The 8,063-nt window shown below is 28.0% G+C and overlaps 1 protein-coding gene and 1 long non-coding RNA gene across 2 annotated transcripts in view; both read right to left on the reverse strand.

The window, feature by feature from the left end:
• The window catches only part of LOC105140515 (HMG (high mobility group) box protein with ARID/BRIGHT DNA-binding domain-containing protein), a 19,689-nt gene that overhangs the window by 2,895 nt on the left and 8,731 nt on the right, over positions 1 to 8,063 (reverse strand). The window lies entirely within an intron of this gene.
• LOC105140490 (uncharacterized) overlaps positions 1,759 to 8,063 on the reverse strand; it is a 9,257-nt gene continuing 2,952 nt past the window's right edge. Inside the window, exons 2-3 of the long non-coding RNA XR_845192.1 lie at positions 6,791 to 6,795; positions 1,759 to 1,769 (exon numbers count right to left, since the gene is read on the reverse strand). This is a non-coding gene — a long non-coding RNA (uncharacterized LOC105140490). The remainder of the gene's footprint in view (positions 1,770 to 6,790; positions 6,796 to 8,063) is intronic.

The raw sequence follows: 8,063 nt of genomic DNA on the forward strand, positions 1-8,063 counted from the left end.
AGACTTTGCTTTTTCTAAATGGACAACGGTTTCACAGGCCTATTACCTTGCCTGACATTAAAGATATGGGTTGCCTAAGTAAATGCACATGCAAACACGCGCGCACACAAATACTTATCTTGGTATGTAACTACATGTAATGAAATCCTCTAGTTTCTTTTTGTTATCTGTTGCATTTGACACAACAGTGTTGCAGAGCCAAGGTTCTGGGGGTACTTGTCCATGAATCAAGAAAGCAAGGAGAAACAGAATCCACCTTCGTCAAAAAGACCCATCTTTGAATCTTCAAAATCAAGATTCAAGAACCAGACTTTCTTGATTTCTTCCTTAATGGAGGACAAATATATATGCATAAATAATACAAAGAATGGATTTTTAATATAAATCTTTGAATGTAATGTGAATTAACAATGTAGTACTCTTTATGGTTCATGTGTTATGTTTAATATAATGATAAAGAATAGAAACCAAGATGTGGAATTAAGAGAGATTAGCAGAGATTTTAATATTATATAAGCACAAGAGGCTTTAGAGGAAAAAAATAATAAAAAAGAAAAAAACTTACCTACAGTGAGTTAGAGAGAGAGAGGGAGATACGCAAAATGATATGAGAATATAGAAGAAGCTTTTAACACTAAACCCTATTTAATTAACAAAAAAATAGAGGAATTATCAATGTATAAAATATGTTAATCTCTCTCTTAATTTTAATTATTTTTGTTTCTAGGGATTAGAATAGATGGACAAGAAAACCTGACCTAAAATACATATAAAATAGAATAAAGTACAGTTTTATCCTTGTTAACTTCACGTTAACTGGTAAAATCCAAGGATAGTTGGGGGCTTTTTTGTCATGAAAAATTATACATGGCCGGTGACCGAATCAACTTGGCTAAAGATGGACTTCAACAATTATGGAAATATAATTAAATATTTAAGTACCACATATATATTTTTTTTAAAGAAAATCAAAGCAGGAGGTGACAAAAACAAACCGGGTGCTATTAATAAATAAAAAAAGAAAAAAAATCCAAAAACAAAAATTAAAAAAATGAAGGGACAATAGCTGCTTTGCGTATTTTTTCATGATTCTAGAAGAAGTCTTCACCCTTGCAGTTTTATCTCTATTAGAAGTCATTAATCTCCTTATTTAGTTTATTTAATTAATAATGCCTATTTTTATTGTCTCAGACAACTAAGAGTCATTTGTTTATGTGTTTTATGTGGTTTAGGTTGTGTCTTGCCTCAACCATAAATTCTTTCACGTTTGGTTAATAAAATAATTACATAGTTTTGCATAGGTTCACTTAAAATTCTTGGATCTTTATTAAACACAATCTATAATTTATATATTTTTTAAATTTTATTTATTAAAAATAAATTATAATAGCAAAAACTATCACCATGTTAAGCATATAATCAATTGTGCTATCACTCATCAACCAATCTATTTGTAAGATAGACAGATAAGTGACTATTTATTGTACGTTGATATAGGTTATCTTGTCTAAAATCTTGATTGTAGATTAAATAAGTTGATATGGTTAATTTAATTTTTATTTAAAAAAATTAAAATTTTCAACTAATTCATTCAAGATTATGCCTTAACTTAATAAATTACTGAGTTAACTCATTGATTCAAAACTTAACTTATAAATCATTACGTTGACCTGCAAAATCATTAAAAAATCTCTATTTAAGAGAAACTTTTACCTTTAAAAATCCAGATTATTAATCAGTTCTGTATTTATTTTTAGATTACTAAAAAGCTCAAAACTAAATGTAGCTTCACCTTTAAATGAGTTTAAATATATTTCCCTAGATTATATGAATTGAAATGAGGGGTTTGATAAGCATATTTTAGTTTGGATTTTCAAGGATTCACATTGAACTTTTTCTTTTTTAATTTTAATTTAGAACAAGTTTCCTTTTTTTTTTTTTAATTATGATCTATATCTACAAAAAAAAAATTCTCAATAATGATCTTGAACAACCTTGTATTTTTTTCCTTAATTAAATAATTTTTAAATCTTATTTACAAAATCATATATCTTTAATATTATTTACTAAAATAGGGTATATTTTTGTCATATAATATCTAAATTTTCCATGTCATTTTTTTAGGAATATTTTTCAATGACTTGAGTATTTTGTAAAATCTTAAGAAAATATATCTTCTCTTGTATCTTTGTTTAAGGTGCAAATCTTATAAAGATTATGATGTGAATCTCATGATCACATGGTCACATAACTCATGTATGAAAAAGAAAAATCTCAAAAAGTCAAAAAAATCAGATTTAATAGAAATTTGATATAATGAAAATTTTTTCCAATGCATCAATATTGGAATAAAAATCCTCATTCTAAATAAGAAGTTTAAGAAAAAATGCTACAAAATTAGTTATACTTTAAGAAGTTAGATTGTTTTTTGTTTAACAAAAGAGAAAAGATTTACATTATACAAAATACAAGTTTATTCAAAACATCATGATTAAAAACTTTTGGCTAAATTTCAATTTGATCCAATAGTCGGATTGAAAGTTATACTCAATAACGTAAAACTAGACAATAGACACAATTATGCTAGAATCTAAATTTTCTTGTTCTACCCTTTCTTAGATCATATCATTCTTTATCTCTTAAAAATAATTCATCTTCAAATCACTAATAGATACAATAGATGTTTTATAAGTTTCTTATTTAAGCTTTCAGGGCTATTTTCTTACTAACACTATCCTCTAACAACTTTGTATGAAAATAGCAACCCTTCTCTTTGTCTTTTGTCATTTCAGTGTTATTGGTCCTCTCTGCTTTGAAGCTTTCCACTTATAAAATAGATATTTTAACTTATCAAATTATTTTCTTAAAACCCCATGGGTCTATGTGTTCATGAACGATAACCCTTCTTTGTACTTTCTTCCTTAGTGAACCCTTTGTTGTGATTTTTTTTTTTACTCTAAAAAGATATTGCGGAAAAAATAAAATGTTGGAATCTTTTTTATATCAAATGATCCTTAATGCAAAGCTAGACAATAACAAAAGAAGAGGAAAAAATAGGATCAAATAGAACTTTAACCAAATCAAACTTAAAACGAGACAAAAGAAAAACAAGAAGAATACACATGCAAAAAAACATTTAAGAAAAAAAAATAAAGAGGATATAACTTGATAAATTAAGTCAAGCTCCGATATCAATTGATATAAATCTCGTGCTCACGTAACCTATACGTAAGAAACATAAGTCCTCGAAAGCCAAAGAATCAGGTTTTATAGGAGTATAATATAATGAAAACTTATCTCAAAACACCAACACTATTGGACTAAGAACACTCATTCTATGAATATCAATTCTTGAATGAGAAATATAAGGAATAACGCCACAAAGTCAGTTATACTTTAATAAGTTTGATTGTTCTTTGTTTAACTAAAGAGAAAAGTGTTACATCATACAAAATACAAGATTATTCAAAATATTATGGTTGAAAGCTCTTGGTTAAATTTCTACCTAATTCAATAGTCAAATTGAGAGTTATACTCGATAGCGTAAAACATGACAATATATAATTATAGTAGAATCTAAATTTTCTTATTCAACCTTTTCTTGTATAGTATTATATTAAGTGTTTATATAATAGGGATAGGGAGAGAATTTAATCCTTATTAAAATTTAATTTATTTTAACTACTGATATTATATTACCAATTTTACCAACTAAATAATAAAAAGTGAAGATGTTTGTTTGTTTATTATTAGCTAAATGTCTTTCTTTTGTTCTTTCCTTTTCTATGTTTGTGTTGGGTTTCCTTTGCTACTCCTTGTTTGTATTCTCTTTTTTGTCTTCTTGGCCTTTTAAAAATAAAATGAAAAGGAAAAAAAGCTAAGTGAGTTTATTTCTATCTGTATTTTTTAATTTGCCATCGAAGAGACAAACACATTTTAGGATTGAGATATAGTTTTAAAACCTGTTTCGGTATCTATTTGAAGCAAGATTCATGTCATGAATCAAATTGAGTTTTACTTAGATTCACCTGAATTTTTAACTAGGTCAAGTCATGCTGAATTTTTATTTATTTATTCAATCCAAACTAGTCTATATCTAGGACTACATAATGAAAAGTGAAGTTGTTTGTTTATTTATTGTTAGCAAAACTTCTTTCTTTTCTCTTTTATGTTTTTATATCTACTTTGCTACTTCCCATTTGTGTTCTCTCCTTTTCTTCTTGGCCTATTAAAAATAAAATGAAAAAGAAAAAGAAAAGTTAAGTGAGTTTAACTTGCCATCGAAGAGACAAACATACTTTAGGATTGAAGCATAGTTTTAAAACTCGATTCAGTGTCTATTTAAATCAAAATTCATGTAATGAGTCGAGAAGATCAACTCAGATTAACCTAAAATATTAAAACATATAAAAACCATATTGTTTTAACAAAAAAAAAACTCATAAAAAATCAATAAATTTAGAATTGAGTTTTACTCTAACCGACCTAAATTTTAACGAGGCCAGGTCATGTCAATTTATTTATTTATTTATTCAATGTAGAATAGTCTAAATCTGGGTCACTTAAATCTCGAATTAACCTAGGATAGATCGAAGTTTTATAACTATAAATTACAAAAAGTAATCGAATTTTTGTCAATAAACTAGAAGTTCTTCCAAAATTAAAACATGAGTTCAAAAATTTTAATTAATAATGTAAGATTTTAACTTGATTTAATTTAATGCAGGGAAAGACTTTGATCATTTGTTTCCTTGATGAACTTGAATTTTTTTTAAGAGAACTCTTAAATATTTATGCTTGTTTTTTAGTCCTTGCTTGTTGTTTTTTTTTTTTCCTACTTTCTCTTATTGTTTTGTTTGATTTTGTGGTTTTCTTGTTTATTTATAAACAAGTTAAGTGTAATTTACCTTAAATATCTTTCATTTAAATGATATTTTAGAAAAATTGATATCAAAATTACTTAAAATACTCTTAGATAGAAGGATATTAAAATAAAAACCATGAAATGTATTTGAAACTGAATTTTTAATTTAATTTAGTTCCAAACCCAATAAATTTGTTTGGTCATAGAGATATTTGAATCTTGGACCAAATTTATTGAAATTTTAATGTCCATGAATGCTCCTTCAAGATTAATTTATTTTTGTAATTTTAGTGCAATAAATAAATTTATCTTCTTTTACTTAGAATTGTGATAAGATTAAAAATATATCTCTACTTTCAAATACAAATTTGAGATTAAAAATGTATTGAGTTCAAATAATTACTTTGAAACAGAAGTTTATCTTCTAGTACAACACAAACACTTACTTTATATATGTACTCTATCAATGTATTGTAGAGATTGTACCAAAGCTTTAAAAATAAAAATAATTAGGTATAAAGCTCACCATAAATTTTAAATATATGTATAGGAGGAAATCAATAAATTAAATTTGATTCTAATATAACAAATTGATTATGATTCCAACACAGACTCCTCCTGCAACACAGATATCTTACCATAAAAATTAAAGAATCCAACTCCAACATTGATTGTAGATTGCAGAGTTTTAATTTTAATAGCTATCATGCCTTCTCGTGGTATGTATGCCTTTTTGTGGTATGTATGTGTTGTTGTAACATAAAACATAATACAAGATTCTTTTGTCTTCATGGCATCAGAGTAGGTTCTTAATACCTTGCTGATTTCAAACCTTACTGATTAGTTGAAATTCCTATAGAAGACTTGTTCAAAATTAATAGTGTTTATGACACTAATAGATCCTATAATACGCTGAAAGGAGAGCCAAATCCTAATCAACATTTAGGCTAAGTTTTACTAAATAAATTTAACTATCTCTCTTTGTCAAGAGCTATGGGTAGAAGATCCAAATTTGGGTATATCAATGGCCATATTAAAACCTGGCTATGTTAATGGCCATATTAGACCTCCTGATTCTCCTTCATAAGCTTATGAAGCACGGCAATGTAAGGACCAACTTGTTATGTCTTGGTTATTTAATTCTATGGAAAATCATATTACTAAAATATTCAGCTATTTAGAATCTTTCTTGGAACTATGGTTATAAATATTTTGTTTCCTTTATGGATGATTTCTCTCGTGTTACATAGATTAACCTCTTGAAATTCAAGAGTGAAATTATGAATGTTTGTTAAAATTTTTATATGCTGGTTATGACTTAATTTTCTACAAACATAAAAATTCTCTAATCTGATAATGACATTAAATACATGTCAAAAAATATGACACAATATCTAGCTACTCATGGAATTTTACATCAATCAAGTTATGTTGGCGCACCTTAACAAAATGGTCTAGCTAAGCATAAAAATAGAGATCTATTAGAAAAAAAAAACTAGAACTTTAATTGTACACATTCATATTTCTAAATCATTTTGGTTTAACAAAGTGTTATCTATGATATATCTAATCAATTGACTACCTAACTGAATGTCACATTTTAAATCACCTTTTAAAGTCTTGCAAAAACAACCACTTGATCTATCTCATTTATGAGTATTTGGTTGCGCACTTGTTTTGTTCATATACAATCTTCATATTAAGACAAGCTTGATCCAAGGCAGTTAAGCATGTTTTCTTGGGTTACTCCTCAACACAAAAGGGATATAAATGCTACCATCCTCCCTCTAAAAGATTGTTCATATCAAGAGATGTTTGATTTGAATAAGGTTTTTTATACTTTAGCAGAAATCACCAAAAAGACTTGACAGAATTGTTTCCTCTACCGAATGTTGCTTTTACAGACTTGGCCTCTGCTTCAGATACAATATCTGGTACAGATAACACTCTTTTTCCCCCTAATGGTATGGCTACAAATAAAGGGAATGTTAGTCCTTCTAATGCATACTTTGAACATAGCCCTGTAGATTATAAAGTTGATGAAAATAACAATCACGATAAGCACTTATCCATCACAACTGTAGATATGCATTCTGACTCAAGAACTGTCATTCTTATCATCTCAAAATTTGAAGATCGTTTTGTTGATTAATCTCCTCATCACCCCTTCATTGTTCCTATTACCATGAATTCTGAAGGTAATCCTACCAATTATTCTCCCTTTCTACAGCCCTATAGGAATCCAACCCGTCATCATGCTCCTCCAATAAAGTTACAAGACTTTGTAACTTATGCAGCAAGACATCCTATCTTTAATTACCTTACATATTATCATCTCTCAGCATAACATATTAACTTTTTTGTTGTTATCTCTGATGTGCATGAACCACATAATTTTCTGGAGTCAAATTCATAAAATGAATGGCGGTATGCTATACATGATGAGCTGCAAGATCTTGATCAAAACAAAACTTGGAGTGTTGTTAAACTTCTTAAAGATAAACATGTTGTGGGTAGTCGCTAGGTGTATAAAATCAAGTTAAACTCAGATGGGTCTATTAATAGATATAAGACATGTCTTATGGCTCAGAGCTATACTCAAAATTTCAGTGTAGATTACAAGGAAACTTTTGCACTTGTTGCAAAAATAAACACTATTCATGTTTTGCTCTTAGCGACTATGAATAATAAATGGTTGATATGTTAAATGAATATTAAGAATGCCTTTTTGCATGAAAACGTTGAAAAAGAAGTCTACATGAAGTTGCCCCCTAATTACCCTTAAAATTCATATCCTATTTAGTGTGTCAACTTCACAAATCCATTTATGGGTTGAAACAATCTCCATGAGCTTGTTGTTGTAACCCAATTTTGGATTCACTAAAAATTTTTGAATGTTATTTTATCTTATTATTCATGACAAAAAAATATATAATAAATAAAAAAAGAGAAAAAAAGAGTTTAAAATATATTTTCTCGAGTCAACCGTCATTTTTTGTCAAAACCGAGTCCACCAGGTCAATACGGGTTAAACAATGTTAACCGGGATGAAAAATGAGTTTCAGGACGTTTCAGGTCAAAACCGTCATTTTCTGTCAAAACTGAACCCATCGGGTCAATACGGGTCCCACCATGTCGACCGCGATGAAAAATGAGTTTCGGGCTGTTTCGGGTCAAAACTGTCATTTTCGATCAAAAC

Source organism: Populus euphratica, unplaced genomic scaffold (assembly GCF_000495115.2).
Source record: "Populus euphratica unplaced genomic scaffold, PopEup_1.0 scaffold274.1, whole genome shotgun sequence".
Lineage (NCBI taxonomy): Eukaryota > Viridiplantae > Streptophyta > Magnoliopsida > Malpighiales > Salicaceae > Populus > Populus euphratica.